Source organism: Talpa europaea (assembly GCF_964194135.1).
Source record: "Talpa europaea genome assembly, chromosome: 5".
Taxonomy (NCBI): domain Eukaryota; kingdom Metazoa; phylum Chordata; class Mammalia; order Eulipotyphla; family Talpidae; genus Talpa; species Talpa europaea.
Window position 1 is genome coordinate 90,048,486 of NC_140071.1, and position 23,203 is coordinate 90,071,688.

At 39.5% G+C, this 23,203-nt stretch overlaps 1 pseudogene across 1 annotated transcript in view; it reads left to right on the forward strand.

Annotated features, from left to right (window-relative positions):
* Nucleotides 1-8,528, forward strand: part of LOC311171211 (17-beta-hydroxysteroid dehydrogenase 13-like) — a 47,069-nt pseudogene extending 38,541 nt beyond the window's left edge. The window contains exons 7-9 of the transcript in view: nt 1,192-1,206; nt 2,900-3,016; nt 8,438-8,528. The product of the transcript in view is annotated as a 17-beta-hydroxysteroid dehydrogenase 13-like (transcript). The remainder of the gene's footprint in view (nt 1-1,191; nt 1,207-2,899; nt 3,017-8,437) is intronic.
* Nucleotides 8,529-23,203: the final 14,675 nt, after the last annotated feature.

Below are 23,203 nucleotides of genomic sequence, written 5' to 3' on the forward strand. Positions count from 1 at the left end.
CACTCCTAAAATGAATGATACCTATGATCCCTCTCTCAAGTTAGTGGTTCATTCCCCTCAGCATGGAGAGGTACAGGTGTATGCCCCGTTTTTATCTTCCATGGTACTGGCCACAATGGATTCCAATAGTTTCCAAATTTGCTAATCCTAAAGTCAGTTTGCATAAAAAAGAAATGTTCTCAGAATCTGATTCCTTAAAGAATCTGATTCAGTAAGAATGAATTGTTTAGTTTTGTTAAAAGCAAGCCAGGTGGGAAGGGACACAGATCTGGAAAACATTGATAAAGTAAATATAACCACTTGCATTTAATCATTAGTAGCCACTTGTCCTCCTTAAAAATGCAATATTACTAGAAGCAACAATAATTTGAATCCCTAATCCCTTAGTCAAAGTGAATTTATGCAAGAACGTTATCTCTTGTGAGGGAGGATTTGTGACAGTAAGAGAGGAAAAATTGTTCCTGGAATGAGAGGAGAGAAACTAAAAGGTGAGGACAGGGCATTAAAATTAAGCCACTTGTTTCACAAATTTGCTTTAATCAAGTATGTGTGCTACTGCATGTCAACAAAACACTAAATTTGCTAATCTGAGGTGGAAAGAAATTAGTTCTAAATATATTATAATGCAAAAGAACACATTAGCTTTAGCCTTGGCCTCATTTGAATCCATCAACTCTGAAATTCTGAATCAGTGGTATTGTATGTCTCTAGGGATCCCTTAACAATGTTAGATCAACGGTACTTAACAAGTACATAACATGTAACTCATTACTGTGGCCCAATTTTATTCAATAAGGCTCAGTGTGCGCCAAGAGTACCAGGCCACCCAGTGGGGAAAGCACAATAACTGAGAAAAAAAAAAAGGGCTAATATGACCCTGGGCAGTGAGTAGTGTGGATGCCTGTGATTGGTCTCCCTGGCTGCTGGATTCTGAATTTCCTTGGCAACAGCTTAAATGATCATATGCTAAAGTCAGGCTTGACTGAGTCTATTATAGATCCAGGTGAGAGAAATCAGAGACAGAACCTAATAATTAGAAAGTGGTCATTTGCACTTGTCTCTGCTGATCTGCTACTCTATGCTACTGAAATCTCAAATGCATAATAATTTGCAGTAAATGACAGCATAGCTTAGAGAAAGAGGTTTTAATAATGGCTGCTTAACTCCTCTACACAACCTTTTCATTCACAGGTCATCCATCTTAATGTCAGTGCAACACTGTCAATCCATTTACATTTTAATTTTCTGTCATCATTTTGCACAAATAGGCATTCTATGTGCCCTGTGGTTATGAATATTTCTCAGGAACCATGTACACAGTCTTCGGTATAAACCAGGTCATCCCTCCAGTTGTACAGCAATAGAGTCCATGAGCATCTTGAACTCTCATTATATTACAGCATAGACGAGTCAGAGGTGACTCCCGTGTCCTGAATGCCCTCAAAACAATCCAGTTTATGAGAAGCCTTCACAAGAAAGTATACTTAGCCATGGAGCTCTCTCCTTGCAGCCAGCAAGCACTGAGGAGAGAAGCCAGATGGTTCCTTTCTGTTTCATAATCAATCCTAGCACTTCTCTGCAGCAGCTGGCTCCTCTCCTCCCCTGCCATCTAATTCCTTTCTGCCGTTTTGATACTCTGACTTAAGAAGCCATGAAGCAAATTTACTAGATAAGAAAGTATCAGATTATGCTAAAAATGTACCAATATGGGATGTGGCATCTGTGCAGTGAAGCCAGAATATTTTAAATCCTAATTTCGTAAAAAGATAGGTTAATACAACAACAAAAATAATTAATCAGATCTAATCTGGGCTCACTGTCCATTGCAAACTGACAACCAGACGCTGCGATGACAACCTTTACATCAAAGAAAGATGATTTAATACATGACAGGTGAAGTATGGAGGCAGGAAGTAGTCCAAATCTGCCTCCCCCTCAATCCTTGTGGGGCTAGGGTCGTTAAAGGGTGAGTAGAGGGCAAAGAAATGTCTGGATTAGTCAGAGAGAAGGAAGAAGGGAGGAGGAAAGTTCCCAATGTGCAAATGCAGTGGCTGCGCCTGTCTCTTCATGGGTCGCATTTTCATTTTGGGGGGCTTACATGTGCTCTAAGGGGGATTGTTTCTTCTGGTTTCATCCATGCACCCTAGAACAGAGGTTCTCCATAACCTGTTAGAACCAGCTTCTACCTATTTCTTCAGGTGAAGGGTAAATGGTTTTTCAGGCTTTTCTGTCCTCCCACCATTAGGATTGCCCTGCCTGATGGGGCACCTGTAGTTGTTACATTGTTGCAAGCTGTCTTATTTTACTTCTGTGAGCCATGGGAGGCGTATTGAGATAGTCACCAAGAGAAGCAGAGGCAGGGGAAGAGGAAGAAGAAAGGGGAGAAAAAGGCCAGAGAAGCCCAGAGTGAAGACTTGCTTGGGGCCTGGAAGGCTGCTGGCCTCCTGGCCCCGGGTCATGCCTGCGTGCCCTGTACCTGGTTGCTACAATGCATGTAAAGCTCGATAAGGGGGGTGCAATTGTATGGGGAATATAACCAAAGTGAAAATGCATACATTGTGAAAAAATGAAAAATGATGTAAGAATTATATAAAATAAAATATTAAAAAATAAAAATAAAAGTCTGAGAAAGCCACCGAGACTCCACGACTCTCCTTTACCCCATTTGCTCAGATCCTAGATATCCTGCTCTGTGCCCATCCTGCCCCTACATCAGCCGTTGCTGACCTTGCAAAAACAAGCTGGCAAATGTTTGTGGTAGAGGCGGAAAGGGAGATACACAGAAAAGGAGAACAATGAGCATGTACTGACAATTTCTGGTGAGACAGGCTTGAGCTTTGCAAGACAGTTTCTAACCACAGCTTTAGAACCAAACTTTTTTTTCTCTTTGGATTCACAGACTGTGGCCTGTATTGGAGACAGATGAAGTTGCAAGAAGCTTGATTGATGGGATACTTACCAATAAGAAAATGATATTTGTCCCATCATATCTCAATATCTGCCTAACACTAGTGAGGTGAGTCCTGCCCAAACTGCTAAAATACTAAAACACCAATAGAGCTAGGATTGTAGAGAATCTTTCACTTGTGAGCATTACCATGGAAACTCTCCATGTCTGGGAAAAAATGGTCACATTCTCTCTATTCTTGCCTTGCTTGATCTATAAAAATAACATGATTCATTTTTATACCATATCATTCATATATATACACATATATATAGTTTATTTCTAGCTTTATGGAATTATGGCCAGAAAGAGTATTTGGAATGATTTCAATCTTTGTAGTCTTATTAACAGTTGTCTTGTGTCCCAACATATACTTTATTCTTGAAAATGTTCCATGTGCACTTGAAAAAATAAGTATATGCAGCAGCAAATATCTGTTAAGTCTGTTTGGTCCAGCTCCTCATGTAGGCCTATCATTTCCTTATTTATTCTCTATCTTGCTGATGCATCCATAGTTATAAATGGACTATTAAAATCCCTTGGTATTATTATGTTGTTATCAATATCTTTCTTTAGTTCTGTTAGTAACTGTCCTATATATCTTGGTTCTCTATCATTCAGTTCATATATGTTTAAAAGGGTCATTTCTTCTTATTAGACCTTCAATCATAGTATTACGTCCATCTCTATCTCTTTCAATCTCTTATTACCTTTTTTTTAATTTGAAGTCTATTTTATCTGGTGTAAGTAAAGCTGTTCCTGGCTATTTTTTTTTAAATCGCCATTCGCTTGTAGGATTGCCTTCCAATCTTTAAATCTATGTCTTCTGTCTTTGTTAACAATATGGGTTTCTTATGAACAGTAGATGGTTGGTCTTTGTTTTGAAATTCATTCATATACCTTTTAACTCGTGAATACAGCTCATTTACATTTTTTAAAGATTTATTTGTTTATGCATACAAGAACCAGGGAGGCCCATCAGCTCATTTACATTTAAAGTAACTATTGAAATATTAAGTACCTCTTCCCATTTTGTTTTATTGTTTGCTTGCTTTTTTAGTTTGTCTTTTTACTTTTTGTCATCTTTTTTTAAGTGTTTTTTTAAAAGATTTATTTATTTATGGATACAAGAGCTGGGGTACAGGCCAGAACTGCGGGGGGGGGGGTGAGAGGATTCACCAGAGACAGAGTGGGGAACATAACAGGCAGACTGACTGAAGTACACTATTAAAAGGATCAGTGGGTGAGACAGGAGAGGTCTGCTTCGCCATGTGGGTTGCTCCCTTGCTGGCCGGGGATCAAACTCATGTTGTAGAGGCTGCGAACAGCTTCATAGTGCAGTGCTTAACTCCTTGCACCACCAGGGAGTGCCGGAGTCCAGCTCTGACCAGGGCTGGGTTGCGAAACTGCGCACGGCCTCTGCGGCGCCGGTTCGATCCCCGGCTGCTCCCCGGCCACCAGAGGCGTCGTGGAGGGATGAGGGGAGGGGGATAAGGTAAATGAGGTAGTGAGGAGACACTGACACTTGATCAGGGTGCAGACATCTCCCACTAATAGCGTCAGCGGAGCTTTATTTATAACATCAGAAATTGTTATGTGATCATTACATCATGCAATCATGATTGATTTTACTTTTACGTTGTTTCAGAAATTATTAATGATCATTAACAGTGCACAGTCCTTTTTCTATTTTTCCTAGTCTATGATTAACTTGGTCACTTGGTTACATTAACTTGGGTACATATTTTCCTAGGTGATGTATATTATTCAGAAAATAGAAACAGGTGCTTTATGCAGTCAAGCTAGGTAACTAAAACAAAGCTAAGCAGGCATTGTGAAATCGAAGGCGGCTTTCTATTTTCTATATAGAACCAAAGTGTCCCGGTGCCATGGGAACAGTATGTGGTGTGTTTCTCCTAGGCCATTTCGCCTACCAGGGGGTTTCAGGGCCTTGTCTAGTGAGGGACTTTTGCTGGGCTCGATTCCGAGAGCTTTGTCAAGCGTGGCTTGCTAAAGAACTCAGTGTTACTCAAAGTAACAGAATTATAAATTGGAGGACGTGGAAGAAAATTGGGAACCATTTCACTATCAATCATGTTAGAAGGTACTTTTCTCAAACTACTGAGGTGTGCATTACCGAAACTGGCATTGATGCCAACACTCATTGTGTTAGTTTAAAACTTATAGAAAATTTCCATGGTTTCAATAACTGGCACAAACAAATAAAAGGAAGCAGCAGGAGCCAGCTATGGAGCTTTCTGACTTTCCAGAAATTTCCCCCATGCCCGCGTGGGTAGCATGGCCTGTGCCAAGGGAGGCCCTTACTTTTTGTCATCTTTTTATGCTTTGTTTAGGTCCCATTTCTATTGTCTTATGTGTTATTTCTGTTGTTTTTTGTCAGTTAGTTTGTTTGTTTTTTGCATAGAAGAGCCAGCATATAGGCCAGAGGTGGGGAGGATTGAGAGGATTCACCAGAATGGGGAGCAGAACAGGCAGATTTGCTGAAATACACTGCTGAGGAGGGCAGCAGGAGAGACAGGAGAGGTCTGCTGCACCATATGTAGGTTAGCTCCCTGGCAGGAAACTCAGGCCATAGTGGTGATAGCACTAAAACTTAACCCTTAGGCCACCAGAGAAGCCCAGTATCTTCTGATTTTTGTTGGAAGGATATATTGAGGCCAGTGTATGAGGGACTACTTGTGTAGCCCATTGGATGGTTTGGTCTGAAATTGATTCTTATGGGCCACATTTTCCTCCGCTCCTTCTTGGATTGTATAGTATGTGTGCCTGTTACTTCTGTATTTAATTTTTTGGCATCTTTATAATAACCCCTTCAATACTTCATTCATATTCTGCTTTGTGTTGATATATTCTTTTAATTTTTTATTTTTCAGTAAATCTCCTTGCCTTTTCTTCTGTCTTGGATGATAATCTTTCAGAATAACATTCTAGGTTGGAATTATTTTCCCTGAGTACTTTGAATATCATCTGCCCTTCTCTGTAAACTTGCCTGTAAACTTTTCACTGAAGAGTCCATCAGTAGTCTAACAGGTCTTCTCTCATAGTTTATTCTCTTCTTTTTGATGCTTTGTCCCTGGATTTCAACAGATTAACTATAATGTGTCTTGAGGTGTGTCAATCTGGCATTTTCTTATTTAAAATTCTTCGATCAGAATATCTGATTGAGATGGTTGGCAGCAATTATTTCACTAAATACATTTTTCACATCTTTCTTTTTTCCTTCTGAGAACCCTATGGTACTGATGTCATTTTTCTTTGGGCTACCCACTATTTTCAATTTTTGAATTTTTTTTTAATATATTGGGAACCTCAGGCTCAAGTCAGTAATCATCATTTTGTGCCCCTAGCCCTGTAGTTCTCCAGTCATGCATCCTCTGTTCTAACCACCAACTGTGCACCCTCTTACCCTCATAGTGTATATGTGCTCTTGTATGAATGTTGCAAATATCTAAAATCATAACACTGTGTGTGATCAACACATGGCAGGGCAGACCTCTCCTGTCTCACCCGCTGCTCCCCTCAGCAGTGCTTTCGGTCCATCTGCCTGTTCTGCTCCCCTCTCTGTCTATGGTGAATCCTCTCACCCTCTGGGGCCTCTGGCCTGTACCCCAGCTCTTGTATAAATAAAATTAATCTTTAAAAAAACCCATAATGAACATAATATTTGCCAAAGTTGGAAAACAGGTATCCCTGTATAGCAAACAGAGTCCCAATATCTTTGGTATTGTGGAGATGTCATGGCTATTTGCTACTCCCCAACAGGGACTTATTTTTAATCCTCTTTGTATTTAATTCCCTTTGTAGAGACAGAAATTTAATTTTTTTCTACATAATTATTGTGAGATGATCAGCATCAGATAAAATATTAACTTTTGTCATTTGCTTCAAGTTTTCTTGACTACTTCTTCATTCTCTTTCCCAAATGTTGCATGCCATGCCTTTGAGGCAAAGGAGAATTTTTAAACACCACAGCTAGGGATTAGAACTTTCATTGGCAGGTGGTTACCTCATTGCATGTAGCTGTTTTCCTACTGGGTTTTGTTTTGTTTTGATTTCCATTATCCTCTTTGACAAATTTTGGAAAAGATTCATCACGACCTTCATACATCTTCAAAATTCGTAGGCTCTGTTTCACATCCAAGAGCCCAGCAATGGTCCTGCTGGCACCATCACCCTCCCTGCATGGCCAATGCTGCCTAGTTCTTTGGGCCTTTAGTGGCCGAAAAGGAGATAGGCAATTTAGTGAGCGAATGCAACTATTAACATGAAGGTTTCTTTGGGAGGATGGTTAAAAGCCTGTACGTGCTGTCTCCTTGTTCTTGTCTTTCTCTGAGCTACATCTTTCCTGCCCCTTTGCTGATTCTTCCATCTTCCTCCCACTACTTCCCCTCAAAGACAAGGAGGAAGTCAATCTTGTTAACAAACTGACTGTCTTATGTCTGTCCCCCTTACATTCATTCTTGCTCTCTTCCAGTCATCTGCCTACTAGAATCTTAGCATGCTTGACACCCTACTGTCCTTTTGAAGCTTTCTTCAGAATTCTAGTCCACATTAGCCCTCCTCAATTGTAGTCCTGAATTAGAAATGGTAATATTTCTTAATAATTGTTTCAAGATAGTCATCTCAACCTGTTAAGATGAGCTAAACAATAAGCTCATCTATGGCAGTAACTGTTTAAAAAGTACTTTCATTTACCTTTTTATAGAATGCATATTACATGTTCAGTGAATACTGAAGGACGGATTTTGGTGGTGTTTCTTTGTGAGCTCTTAGTATCAGCATTAATTGACAGTTTCAACAGTTTCAAACAGTTTTATTTGCAGATTTTCAGTATTAGATCTTCACTCATTTAAGATTTTATTTATATAAAAGGAAGGAAAGATTGGTGTGTTCTCGTGCTTTCTTTATATTTGCATACAATTTGAAATATGAGTATTAAAATTCATGCACAAAAAAGAGAGTGAATGAATATGAAGAAAGAAAGGAAGAAGAGAGGAAAATTAAATGCAGGCCTCCTTGGTGGCGCAAGGGGTTAAGACGTAACCTATGAAGCTATCAGCAGCCACTGTAGCATGTGTTCGCTCTCCAGCCAGGGAGCTACCCACACGGCACAACAGACCTCTCCTGACTCACCTGCTGCTCCCCTCAGCAGTGCATTTCAATCAGCCTATTCTGTTCCCCACTCTGTCTCTGGTGAATCCTCTCACCCCCACACCTCTGGCCTGTACCCCAGTTCTTGTATACATAATAAATAAATCTTTAAAAAGAAATAAAGAAAAAAGAAAAGAAAATGCAAATCGGATAGCTTGCAGGGTGTTTGAACTGATAACAAAGAAAACCTCTGGTGTCAATAATTATTTTTAAGCAAAGTTTGTTTACCATTCACTAACAAAGTATGTTATTTCAGGAGTATAGCTTTACACATCAATCAACAGTTTTAAATTAAAAAGTTTTTTTTTCCTTATACACATTTCTTCCTGAACGTGCCTTGGCAGCTATAAATCATGTACAGAATATTCAGTTTGAAGCAGTTATTGGCCACAAAACAAAAATGAAATGAATTAATGAGCTCCAGTTGGAGATACATGTACCTTAATTATATGGATCTAAGTTTAGAGTTAATGCTTCAAAACTTTATTTCACATTTTTCAGTGTTATTAATATTGAAAACATTGGTTTGGCATTAGCAGCAGCCAAACAAGACTAATTACTTGTTTTTCTACTTCTCAAGAATACTAATGTAATTTTAATAGTCACGTCCATTTTTCATTCCGTGCTTCTTAAAAGCGTCTAAGCTTACATAAATATATTTAAAAGGTCATTTTTCTTTAATATAGTCTATTTCTTTCCATCAAAGGTGAACAAAGCTACCTTTGGGGAATAAATACAAAGAGAACTTACTTTCACAAGGAAGATTTAAGACTGCTTTCAAAAGTAGCCTACTAGGGATTATGCTCAGTGAAATAAGCCAGATGGAAAAAGAAAAATATCAGATGGTTTCATTCATTTAAAGGAGGAATATTGGGGAACCCAGTAAGGGATCAGAAAAAAATAATAACAATAATAAATAAACAAAATTAATAGGCAACTATAAAAAAGAGACACTTTGCTAGAGAGAGGCAGCAAAACAGGGAAGGGAAGAGCACAAGGGACTACGGTGATGGTGCACAAGTGAATTGGTAGTGGGAATTTTACCGGGACTACACCTGAGAGGAGAAAGCAAATATTGTACAAAAATGAGCAATGATGTAAAATACATATAAATAATTTTTTTTTAAGTATCCTTCTACTCTGTAGCCAGACTACAGAATATCAACAAATACACAGTGTGAGTTAACAATTTGAGATCAAAGTTTAAGTAGGAAAGCTTCACTCCAGAGGGCAGGCAGCGTACTTCTATCAACTTCAACACATGGAAGCTTTCTCTAACCGCTCTCTTTGTCATCAGCTCCTAACAGGGCTGTGGTATTTTGAATTTTCTCATCTATCTTTTGTGTAGCCCTTATTTCACCAACAGTGGCCCCCACATGCTTTCACCCCTTTTCATAATCTCTTAAAATACTAATGCATTGCAAAAAAGTAAATCTTAAATTGAAGTGTGTCTGAGATTTCACCTACATGATAACCTCTGTCTTTGAAGTTTATGCTTTCACTAATCATTGGGCCCAGGGCTGTTTAGTTTTGAACTCCAAAAATGAAAACTAGCACAGAAAAAGGAACCAGGCTGGCTACCTAGTACTGGTCAAAAAAATATAAGACAGAAAGGGAGAAGAGTGTTGGTTTTGTTTGTTTGTTTGTTTGTTTATAGAGGCATGTTTTATTTATTTCTTTGTTTGTTTATACATGCACTGGGTACAGTCAGAAGCGCGGGAGGGTGAGAGAATTCACCAGAGCCAGAATGGGGAGCAGAGCAGGCAGAGGACCAAAGTACACTGCTGAGGGGAGCAGCGGGTGGCAGGAGAGGTCTGCACGCCATGTGGGACCCTCCTCTGGTGGCCGGGGAGCAGCCGGGGATGGAACGGGCGCTGCAGAGGCTGCGGGCAGCTTCACAACCCAGCGCTCAACCGCTGCGCCACCGAGGAGGCCCTGTCTTTTCTCAATAGAAAGAAAAATCCGACTCCCTCTCCATCAAGACTAATCTTGTTTTGTGTGTTTTTCATGGATAATATAGACTACATTTACATCAGCTATCAATCCTGTTTTTACTTAAAACTACTAATAAAAACAATTTCTTAAGAACATATGGTAAATATGTTATGCCTTTAAAAATAGCTTCCTGTAGTTATAAAATAAAAAGGTTTCATTTCTAATTTCGGAGTCTCTGTGAATCTCCTTCGAGAGGTAAGGACCTAGATGCTAACGCTAGATCTTACAGATATTCAGGAGGCTCTGGAGTCCTCTGGGGCTTTTTTGACTGTAGGAATGTTGGTATTTCAACTGAAACATGAATGGCACCACACATATTACTATTGTTTTGAGATTTTTTTTATCCTACTTACTTGGCAATAATTTGTGTTCATGATACTCTTAATTCCTTGCCTTAAAACTAAAAACTATATGAAAATTTAAAATGTTTTAATAGCTTCGTTAAAAATTTTGAAAAAGAGGGCCTCCCCAGTGGTGCAGCAGTTAAGCGCTGGGTTGCAAAGCTGCCCGCAGCCTCTGCAACGCAGGTTCGCCGGTTTGATCCCCAGCCACCGGGCGAGGGTCCCACTTGGCCGCAAACCTCTCCTGCAGTGCTTGCTGCTCCCCTCAGCAGTGTACTTCATCAGTCTGTCTGCTCTGCTCTGCTCTCCGCTCTGGCTCTGGTGAATTCTCTCACCCTCCCATGCTTCTGACTGTACCCAGTGCTTGCATAAATAAATAAAAAATAAAATAAAATAAATTTTTGAAAAAGAAATGTGTAATGTAAAAATATAAGCCTACCCCCCATCTACCAAGTCCTCAGAGATCAAGATTTTAATATAAAATCTTCCAATATTTTTAATGCAAATGTAAGCACATATATGACAAATACGTTATATTCTTGTATTGCATAAAGAAGATTATAACATGCATTATATTTTGTAACTTGTTCTTTTAATTTACAAACTTACCAGTCTTTTCTTTTAGTATGTAGAGTTTAACCTCATCCTTTTTCATGGGTACACAGTACTGAATTATACTATATTTAACTATGCCTTCATGATAAACATTTAGGATGTTTACAGTTTTTCTCACCTTATTTATTTACTTAAAAAATACTTGTTGTCATTCACAGTTACAGGCCTAGGAAAAGCATCAGTGACTAAGGCACACTCCATGCTTTACTAGAGCTTGCATTCTAGTAAACAATAAAAAGATAGTAAATATTATGAGTGTTTTAAACTCTAAAGTCAGGGAAGAACTCGCTGAGAGAGGAACATTTTGTCATAAAAAAGTGTGGAAGGAAGGCACAGCCCATGCAAATATATAGAGAAAAGGACAGTGCAAATTTTTTGATGAAGAATCAAATTTCTCCAAAGAACTGTATGAGGGTTACTGAGGCCAGAGTGGAGGATTGAGTGGCCAGGGTTGTAGATACTACACTAAGAGAAGTAAGAAGTTTTTATTTTGGGGGAGTGGCCTCCCTGGTGGCACAAGGAGTTAAGTCGTAGCACTATGAAGCTATCTGCAGCCACTGCAGCATGAGTTTGATCCCCGACCAGGGAGGTAACCCACAGGGCACAGAAAAACTCTCCTGTCTTGCCCGCTGCTCTCCTCAGCAGTGTATTTCAGTCAATCTGTCTGTTCTGTTCCCCATTCTGTCTCTGGTGAATCCTCTCCCCCCCCCCTGCATCTCTGGCCTGCACCCCAGCTCTTGTATGTATAAATAAATAAGTCTTTTAAAAAAAAAGTTTTCATTTTTCTCTAGTGAGAGAATTCTAAGTAAATTAAGTTGAAGAGCGACCTTATCTGATTTATGTTTTAAAAAGAATCCTCTTGTTGTAGACATCATATAGTCCAATCTTGCTTTTATCTTTTTTAATTCACTTTGCCCATCTCTGCCCTTTAATTGGAAAATTTAGTTCACTTATATTTGATGTAATTATAGACAAGATATGATGAGCACAATGTTTTCTATATATTATACATCTCTTTCTCCCTGAAAGTCTTCCATTACTGTCTTCTTTTGTGTTTAATTGATTTTGGACAATACTCTTTTAATTCCCTTCCTTTTTCTGCATGTACTTTAGTTATTTTTTTTTAAAGATTTCATTTATTTTGCATAGAAGAACCGGGGTGTAGGCCAGAGGTGCAGGGGGTGAGAGGATTCACCAGAGACAGGGTGGGGAGCAGAACAGGCAGATTTACTGAAATACACTGCAAAGGGGAACAGCCAGAGAGATAGGAGAGGTCTTCTTTGCCATGTGGGTTAGCTGCCTGGCTGGGGATCGAACCCAACATAGTGGTGATAGTGCTGAGACTTAACCCCTAGTCCACCAGGGAGGCCCCTGCTTGAGTTATTCTGTTAGTGTTCTCTCTGGAGTTTATAAAACCAAGACATCTTCAATTTATAATAACCAAGTTTGAATTAATATAAACTCATCTTCAATAGTATACACTCTTTTCCTTCCTACTTTATATTGTTATTTTCACAGATTACATCTTTATGCATTGTGTGCTCATTAACACAGATTTATGATTGTTGTTTGTCTTTAACAAACATTTGTCCTTAAAATCACATAGGGAAAAAAAGAGGAGTTGCAGAGCAATAAAACTGGCTTTTACATTTAAGAAAAGACTCTTCTGTCTTACAGTAAAGTGGCAAGTGAGAAAACAGATCAGTTCAAAGCTATTTTAATAGTATAGATGATAGGTGATGGTGACCCAATTAGATATCTATAGAAGTGTTATAAACATTTGTATAAATTACATATTTTTTAAATCAGAACAAGCAGAGCTTCCTGATAGACTGAAAATGGGGTAATGGAGAAAGACGTTAAGGGTAAGTTCTAGTTTTGTCCTAAGCAACTAAAAAACGGAGTTGCTATTTACCGAGTTGAGGAAAGACAAAGAGTAAGTGGGTTTTGAAAGGGCAGTGTTTGGGAATCAGATGGGGGGAAATCAAGAATGTGATTCTGATATGTTTATTGAGATGCCTATTAGACAAGCAAGTAGAAATGCAACAAACATGTTTTCACATATATATTTGAAATTTTGTGCAAATATTTTATAAAAGCACTTAATGTAGTTAGACTGGGTCAAAGGATAAAATCATTAAAATTTTAAGAAAAGACTGACAAGTTGTCATCGAAAAAATATTTATTATGATTTATGCTCTGATGGAGGATGTTCATGTTGCTCTCAGTTTATTCTTTGTGGGCAAAATGAAAATATTTTTGTAAAAATTTATTTATTTATGCATACAAGAGCTGGGGTACAGGCCAGAGATGGGGGTGTGTGTGAGAGGATTCACCAGAGACAGAGTGGGAAGCAGAACAGGCAGCTCAACTGAAATACACTGCTGAGGAGAAGAGCATGCTAGACAGGGGAGGTCTGCTGTGCCATGTGGTTAGCTCCCTGGTTGGGGATCGAACTCATGCTGCTGCAGTGGCTGCGGATAGCTCCATAGGTTGCATCTTAACCCCTTGTGCCACCAGGGAGGCCCCAAAATGAAAATATGTCTTATTTCCTTGACACATGAAAAAGAAAGGAATATTTTTCCCCTCGTAATTTTCCCTTACTAATCCCATTTGTGAGGGCAGGTCTTCATGACCTGCCTTAATCAATTTCCCAAAGGACCTACTTCCAAATACCATCACATTGAAGTATAGTTTTCAAGATAAGAATTTCGGAAGGACACAAACATTCAGTCTGTAGCAGAAATCTTTTATAGTAATAGCAATCACAGTCAAATTTCTTCTAATCTGTCACTATGGGCACACCTTTGTTCACATGGACACATTTCATGAGGGGCAGGCATGCAGCCAGGTTACCAGAGCGGCTCACCACACACGCTGGGGTGTCTGGGCCCCTCCAATAATGCCATCACTGCCTCCACACCATCCTCTTGTCTAGGATTGAGACAAAGGCTGATGGAGTCCCACCCATTACACATTCGCAAGACAGTAACCTATATGTCACACTCCAGATGCTTTACTATAGTGTTCTCAGGGTCTTCTGAGGTGATTGATTTTCCATATTTATTTTATCAATTGCATCTTCAGCCACAATGATGATATTGAGGTGAGAACCATGGGTCCTTGTCTCAGTGAGCCAGTAACAGAGATTTTCCACTCAGTTACCATCTGGAGGGCATTCAGGAATAAAAATCCAGTTGAGTCCACAGGAAAAAGTGGTGACAAGGGCTAAACAGTCACAGTGCCAGCCCAGCACTTCTAAAACAAATGTGCTCTGGTGACTTTCAGCAGTGGTAGTGTTGGCATCTATTACCTCTATGATGCAGTGAGTACCAATTGTCATGTTAGGAAATGTATATAGGGCTTCCCCGGTGGCGCAGCGGTAGAGTGCTGGGTTGCGAAGCTGCCCGTGGCCTCTGCGGCGCCGGTTTGATCCCCGGCTGCTCCCCGGCCACATGGCGCGCAGACCTCTCCTGCCGCCCGCTGCTCCCCTCAGCAGTGTACTTCGGTCCTTCTGCCTGCTCTGATCCCCGCTCTGGCTCTGGTGAATTCTCTCACCCTCCCGCGCTTCTGACTGTACCCAGTGCATGTACAAACAAAACAAACAAACAAACAAACAAATAAAAAACATGCCTCTATTAAAAAAAAAAAAAGACCTTGGATCTACAGTACATCATAGTTTAAGGTTTTGATAGGCCTACTGTTCATGGTTTCTAATTCTCATGTGCAGGGTAAATGATTTTCAGGCTTTTCTGCCCTCCTGCCATTAGGATTGCATGACTGATGGCCAGCACCGCATTTTGTTACATTGTTATTTTTAGTGGTGGTGTTTATTTCTGTAGGCCATGGCTGCAGTATTAATATATTGGCCAAGAGAAGCAGAGGCAAGAAGCAAAACAGGAGAGAGAACAAGAGAGAGAAGAGGCAAGAGAATGCCAGAGAGCCCAGTAAAGAGTGAAGGTTCGCCAGAGGCTGGGAGGCCTACCAGCCTCCTGCCCTCCCCTCCCCCCGCCCCCGGCACTCCTGCCTTCCATGTGCTTGGTTGCTGCACTACACGTAAAAGCTCAATAAAAACCTGAGAAAGCCACCGAGGGCTCCAGGACTCTCCTTTACTTGGTCTGCTCAGATCATAGAAAACCTGCTATGTGCCTTCCTGGCACACTGTGCTTTCCTGGAATTCATGTTTGCAAGAAAAATCTGAATCATTTTGCAGCAGGATTAGTATTCATATTTCTCTTCCTTTCTAAAAGGGAAATGGTATAAAATTTATGGTGTCAAAGAAATGAGAAGAAGCAAAGTTAAATATTTGCAAAGCATTATAAACACACAGAGAAAGCATGTGCTTTAAACATAATTTTTACACTTGACAATTTTTGTTATATTTTTATATAAACCTTGAGTAAATCACTCTCTGAAGTCCCACCTGGGATGGATTTAATACCAGGACAGAAAACAAGTCAGTAAATTCTCTATTTTTATGAAAAATGTGTTCTTTAAATGCCTTCATTTACATTTTGACAAAATAAGTAAGACACACAGATTCTCCAACAGGAATAATGGAATGAACGGAAGAAAGGACCGCCTATCCTCCCTTCCATGATTAATAATGCAATAAAAATGGGGGTGGGGAATGCATTTCTTTATAATCCATTCTTGGCCACAGAATCTATTAATAGTTTGTCCTCATTTTCACTTACTAAAATCATGATTAATAACTTGTTTTTAATTTTATTTTAGAGGATATGTGATTTCCTGGACTAGAACGAAGATCTCCAATCCTTCCTACTGACTTTGAAACAAATATAGGAAAATAACAATGATGATTAAGTATCCCTTCTTCTCCAGCTGTTACAGAGCAACCCCAATATAAATCCGGTTGCCTTACTGTGGGTCCTCAACCTGCGCGTTTTAAAGGGACTTACCCTGCAGGCATGCACAAAAGGTTAACAGAAGGTTTATTTACAAGGGAGGGAGAATGAGGAAATGTACAACTCAGGGAGAAAAGAGGGAGATAAATTCTTAAATGCATCCAACTCGACTCGTTCAGCAGACCTGGAATCCCATATGGCCATGGCTCTCTGGAGCCAAAAGGCACACAAGCCAGCCCTGACAGGAGAGCAGACCTGTCCAGACAAAGGCTGGGCTTTCACCCTTTTTATATCTGACTCTAAATGGATCCTAAATGGGCCAATCAGGTTCCAGCTCTCCAGATGTTACTCAGCTTTGAGTTAATTTATTTAGATTGAAAATGGAAAATAAGCTGATTGGCACTAAATGGTTCAATCTGACACTTTGGATTGAAAATGGTCCAATCAGGCTTGTATACGGTAGGGAACCCTGCAGAGAATATAAGGCAGAGCAAGAGTCAGCTTGAGTCAGTCAGCAGCCGGCATTCAAAAAGAAAGCATTTATTGGTCCACCATCAAAGAAAGAAGTCTTATGGTCTCCAAAGACAGAAGAAGGATTGAACAGACAACCTCTGAAGGGAGAGAAGCATTGAGCAATTGACCTCTGTGGGATTCAGTAGACTTCCATAGACTCTAGATAATTTCCACACCTCCAGGCCTCCACACTTTAGCTCTGTGCAGAGACTCAGCCATTGCACCTGCCTTTGGCCCTGCCTCTGACATCACCTGCAAGGAGCACCATTGGGCTTGGCCCAGTCTCTCAAAAAGCTAACCACAGCCTCTTGTTCTCCGGCACCACTTCCTGGTGCTGTTGAGTCCATCGTTGTCTGCTCTGGCATGCAGCGTGGCTACTAGTCTGCTGCGCTGAGCTAGTGATGTGTCACCTCATCTTCCACAAGTGGCCCGTAGTTGGGATTTCTGGACACTGTAGACACTATCTAGGTTGAAATAATTGGCCACTTGTGGCCTTAGAAACTCTCCTTTTCCTCAATCTCCTGTTTATTAAATAAACCCTGTTGTTGCTCGACTTTGAGTCTGAGTGATCTTTCAACTGCATGCATGGGTGTGAACCCTCTGACAGAGACCTGTCCCCCACCTGGGCACTGACCCTTAGCATTTTTTCAAACATCCAGTACACAAACCCTCAAACATCCCTTCCTGATGTGTTTCCTAAAGTCTTCTCTCGGCCTATCCAGGATATATAAATCAGGTGCTTTTCACTTGAATAATCTAAAGCTTAAATAAAAGGATGAAGAATTGTTCCACACTTCACTAAAAAGCACATAGGAGATAGTGTCATCTTTCTCAGAGTTCATTCCTATAACTAAATGCTTGTGTGTGGAAAACAAGTGGAGCTGCCCACTTCCAAAGCAGTACCAAAGAGAAAGTGCACTTTGCCTTCCTCACCAGAGCTTCCAACCATCTTCATATATCACTCCCTTAAGATCTAGAATGAGGGCTTCTCTGGTGGTACAAGAGATTGAGCATCAGTACTGTGAAGCTGTCCGTAGCCACTGCAGCTCGAGTTCGAAAACCAGCCAGGGAGGTGACCCGCATGGCGTAGCAGACCTCTCCTGTCTTGCCTGCTGCTCCCCTCAGCAGTGTGTTTCGGTAGGTTGGCCTGTTCTGCTCCCCACTCTGTTTCTGGTGAATCCTCTCACCCCCATGCACCTCTGGCCTGCACCCCAGTTCTTCTATGCATAAATAAATTAATCTTTTTTAAAAAAAGATCTAGAATTACAGGGAGTTACAGCTAATGTAGACTTAAGTGTTTAAGGAGTGGAAAAATAAAAACAAAAACAAAAGAACCATTGCAAATTGCAAATTAAGGGATCAGCAAAACCCCTGCTGGTTTAAAAACCCCATTGATACACTAATTAATATAATAAAAACTACAAAGATCTTGTTTAAAATTAATCCAGCAGGCTGCCCACTGCTTGCTGCCCACTCTCTGAGCAAGCATCTGCTTAGAATGTAACCAATTGTCTCCTTGGGAGGTTAAATTGGAAGGGAACATTGCTTTGGCAAAGAATCTAACAGTTAACTATGCCCCTTTTGAAAACAGAATTCTCACCCTGTTTTTAATGCCAAGCACATACAATGTCAAGTAAATTGCTCTTAATACAAAACATGAAAGAACTGCAGCAAAAATTAGAAAGTGTTACTATTTATATTAACAAAAATTATAGAATACAGTTAATACAACTAATCTCATAATCTTAACCAGTATTTAAAAATTCTCTCCCTCCAACTTTCAGTACTTCTTTGTACCTAGAACAGAGCTTGGCACATATTGAGCACTCAATAAGTGTTTAATAACATGAGTTTTAAAAGCACTGATGTTTCATGGACATTATTAATGTTAATAATTCGATGTAGTTCTTTTTTTTTTAAAGATTTATCTATTTATTTATTTATCTATCTATTTATTTATTTATACAAGCACTGGGTACAGTCAGAAGCACGGGAAGGTGAGAGAATTCACCAGAACCAGAGTGGGGAGCAGAGCAGGCAGAAGGACCTAAGTACACTGCTGAGAGGAGCAGCGGGCGGCAGGAGAGGTCTGCACGCCATGTGGGACCCTCCTCCGTTGGCCGGGTTGCAGCCGGGGATCAAACCGGCGCTGCAGAGGCTGCGGGCAGCTTCGCAACCCAGCGCTCAACCGCTGCGCCACCAGGGAGGCCCTCAATGTAGTTCTTGATACCCAAATGCAGAAGCTAAACCTCTTCTTTTACTTTGTTCAATCAGTCATTAATTATCTATTATGCCCATCACTGTTCCAGGTACAGGAAACAATACAAAAAAAATTAAAACTTCTTTGAGAAACTTTTGTTCTGGTCTGCAAGGGGAAAAAATAAACAGGAGAAATTAAATAACAGAACAGAGAGATAGGAACCGAGAAGCTTATAACAGGAGTAAATTACTATACTTACTGTCTCTTAATAAAGAGCAAAATAGTCCATTTATTAAACTGCTTCTATGTGCTAGACATTGTTGTAAGTAATTTATTTACATTATTTCATTAGGATTCACAATTTTGCTTCAAGTTAGGTTTATAATCCATAGGTTTACAGAAAATAAAGCAGATATTTTGAGATGTTACTCAAGGTGATATTGTTAGTTAAAGCCAGAGTTTAGGATTCCTGTTTTTTTACTTCAAAGATCATATGCTTTCTTCCTTTTTTTCTTAAAGATTTATTTATTTATGCATATAGGAACTGGGATACAGGCCAGAGGTGCAGGGTATGAGAGGATTCACCAGAGACAGAGTGGGGAACAGAACAGGCAGATTGACTGAAATACACTACTGAGGGGAACAGCTCCCTGGACAGCTGGGGATCGAACTCAGCTGCAGAGGCCACAGGTAGCTTCACAGTGTTGTGCTTAACCCCTTGCACCACCAGGGAGGCCCCTGAGTTATTTAGGAAATGTAGCTTAGATAATGAAATTCTGGAATTACTGGGACATTTTGAGAAATTTATGAGGAATAAGTGGTCCAAGAATTTCAAATATGGATTACTCAGGAAAATTTGTGCTCACTGTTCAGTGTGCATGTTAAAGGATGAAGGGTTAATTAAAGATGGGCAGGGAACTTTCATGGAAGGCAGGAGTTTTAACCATAACTTGAGGAATCTAAAATGAAGTAAGATTCAACCCTTCTATTCAAGTTGCTAACAGTTGATCAAGGGAGAAAGATGCAAATTGGGGCCTCCCTGTTGGCACAAGGGGTTAAGCACAGCACTATGAAGCTATCTGCAGCTTCTGCAGCACAAGCTTGATCCCCAGCCAGCCAGAGAGCTACCCACATGGCCTCTACCACAGTAGACCTCTCCTGTGAGGTAGCTACCACAGTAGACCTCTCCTGCTCCCCTCAGCAGTGTATTTCAGTCAGTCAGCCTGCCTGTTCTACTCCCCACTCTGTCTCAGGGGAATCCTCTCACTCCCCGCCCCACCCCCACACCTCTGGCCTGTACTCCAGTTCTTGTATGCATAAATAAATAAATCTTTAAAAAAAGATGTAAATTAATGGACATTTATACATGTTACAGACATTTAGAATTTAACTAGTTTTTCCCTCCTTTACATATCTGAAATATGGGTTCTATAGTTAGTCATGTTTGACCTCAGGCAAGATCCTAAGGATGGCTATGATCATATTCAACATATCTTTCATTTTCCTGGGAATTGTAAACTAGTGTTCTAATAACCCAAAAGATCAGTAATACTATACTTCTGTAGATATCTATTCAAAACTAAATACAATATTTGCAATTCTGTTATACATATTTTTTTTTAAGATTTATTTATTTATACAAGAACTGGGGTACAGGTCAGATGCCGGGGAGGATGAGACGATTCACCAGAGACAGAGTGGGGAACAGAACAGGCAGACTGACTGAAATACACTGCTGAGGGGAGCAGTGGGCGAGACAGGAGAGGTCTGCTTCTCAATGTGTGATTCTGGCCGGCTGGCTGGGATAAAACCTGTGCTGCACAGGCTATGGACAGCTTCACAGTGTGGCACTCAACCGCCTGCACCACTGGGGAGGCCCTATACATATTTTAAATAACAAAGGTAATACAGGGCCTCCCTGGTGGCCCAGCGGTTGAGCGCTGGCTTGCAAAGCTGTCCGCAGCCTCTGCAGCGCTGGTTCTATCCCCGGCTGCTCCCCAGCCACCAGAGGAGGGTCCCACATGGCGCGCAGACCTCTCCTGCTGCCCGCTGCTCCCCCCAGCAGTGTACTTCAGTCTGCCTGCTCCCCACTCTGGCTCTGGTGAATTCTCTCTCCCTCCTGCGCTTCTGATATACCCAGTGCTTGTATAAATTTAAAAAAAAAAAAAAAAAAAGCTAAGACATAATCATGTAAAAATTCTAGCAATAAAAATACATTTAAAGTAAAAGCACCCCATTTTTCATGCTACTCTCCTAGGATCCTTCCATTCATTCATTAGTCAACAAATATTTATTTAGTGCCTACTTGCATCAGGCTATGTGAAATCCATGAACAAAACAGACAGATATCTTTATTTTCATGGATTTTACATTGTAGAGGTAGAAAAGCCACAAATAATCAATATTTAAGTAAGGTGGAATATTAGAAGGTGCTAAGTGCTGTGGAAAAACCATCTTAAGAGGAGCAAGGGGTGTTTAGAAATGCAAAGTTGGGTGAGGTTCAGTTTTAAACAGGGTGTCCAGAGTAGGCCTGGATGAAGAGTCATTATCTATATAAATCCAAATATATATATATATGTGTGTGTGTGTATGTGTAATTATTACTTTTACACATACATTACATTCTGACACTGCTTTTTTCAGTTCAAAAATAGATTGCAGGTATAATTCCATGTCATTGTATACAGACTTGCTTTATTGTGTTTTAGTCATTGCATGCTATTTCATTATGTTTGTATATCATTATTTACTTATCAAATTTTGTCTTGAAAATTACTTGCTATGTTTCTCTACTGTTGTAAATAATGCTGCAAAAATAAGGATGTGTTTCTGCAGAGGAACACTTATGGGTTCAAGTCCCAGAAGCGGAATTATAAGATCAAAGACTAGGTACATTAATCTTTTAATCTATAATGCTAAAGTGTTTCCTAAAAGGTTGTAGCAATTTCCCAATTGACAGTGTTTAAGTGCAAGCTTAGTTTTCCTATACTTTCATAAACACTAAGTATTACCATTTTGTTTAAGTCTTTGACAATACAAATGAACTGTAAAATAGTTACAGTTCACTATAAGTTTATCCTGCTTATTGCTCATTGATTCATAATTAAAAGTACAGAATCTTGTCAATATATATTTCATTTCTAAAGAAATCTAGTTATATGTTTACCAAATATTCAATTCTACAATAGTCTATAGAATTTTCCAAATACTTAATATTAACTAAAATATTATTACTAATTAAAAAGATCCTAGTTGTAATGTTCTTTAAAAAGTTCGGACTACACTACTTTCAGAGCCTTCATTTCTTTTGTCACATATACCTTAAACATGTGGTTTAACTTCAGACTTTCACTTCATTCTCACAGCTCTTTAATGTTTTATCAAAGACCTTGCCAGTTTTTCAACAAACTGGATTATGACACAGAAAATAAAACCAGTGGAACTTCTTAAAAAACTACTTACAATTGGAAGTTTGAATCTAACAGTTTAAGGAGTGGGACATTATCATAACCAACAATGAGCCAAGGAAACGCTTTAGAATTATAAAATTTGGGACTATTACAAAATTTCTAGAAGGGACTAATTTGATTCAAAGAAGACCCAGCCAAATTAAACACTAATGAATGGAGACATACTATTTACTTCATATTTCAACTCTTCTTGCCTCTCCTGGGTTTTCCTTTTCCCCTGGCTTGTGTGTTATGTATAGTTAAGCATTCTTAACTCCCTCAGGTATAATTTTCTCTATGACTCAAGTTTATTTTGAGAACAGGAAAATCACCACGTTAAATAAGAAGGACACAAGATTAAGGTCAATGCCTAACTGGAGGCAGGAAGAATTCTGCCTTCTTCCACTTTGTCCCATAATAATCTACTGTCTACACAGGAGAAAGTAAATGAGGGTAGAAAAAAGCTAGATCATAATATTTTGCTTCTGAATGACACTCCAATATCCATAAAATTTCATCTTAACAATGGCTTATAAAGTCACACAGAATCTGGCCCCTGAATATGTATCTGACTTCCTCTCCTGCTTCACTCTTACTGTGTTAACCTTCCAGTTAAATTTGCCTTTTTTTCTGCTGCTCAGCACATCAAGTTTCTTCATACCAGCAGTTCTTTAAATGTGCATTGCCCACTAGCTCCAACACTTTCAACTCTCCAACTCCCTCACTCCAACCCTTTTCCACAATAAATTAGAACATAATAGGATAAATATTTCCTAAATGAATAAAGAAAAATGTGGCCAATATTAGAGCTGGTCAAATATTAATTAATGCAGCTAGTATTTTCTTCTCATCTACTATATGCTAAACATTGGTGACACAAAAATGAACATAAGTTAAGTTACAGCCTTAATTTCATCTCAAACAAAGGACTGTTGTTTTCAAGTTTACAAAAATCTTCAAGTACCAACTTGGAAATACCATCTTCAGAAAAGAATTGTTAAATCAAAATTTAAACCAATATGGAACCAAATTAACAACAAAACTTAAATACAAAGATACTTCCCCATTGTGTAAACTGATTTTTTCCCCTCTTATTGATTTTT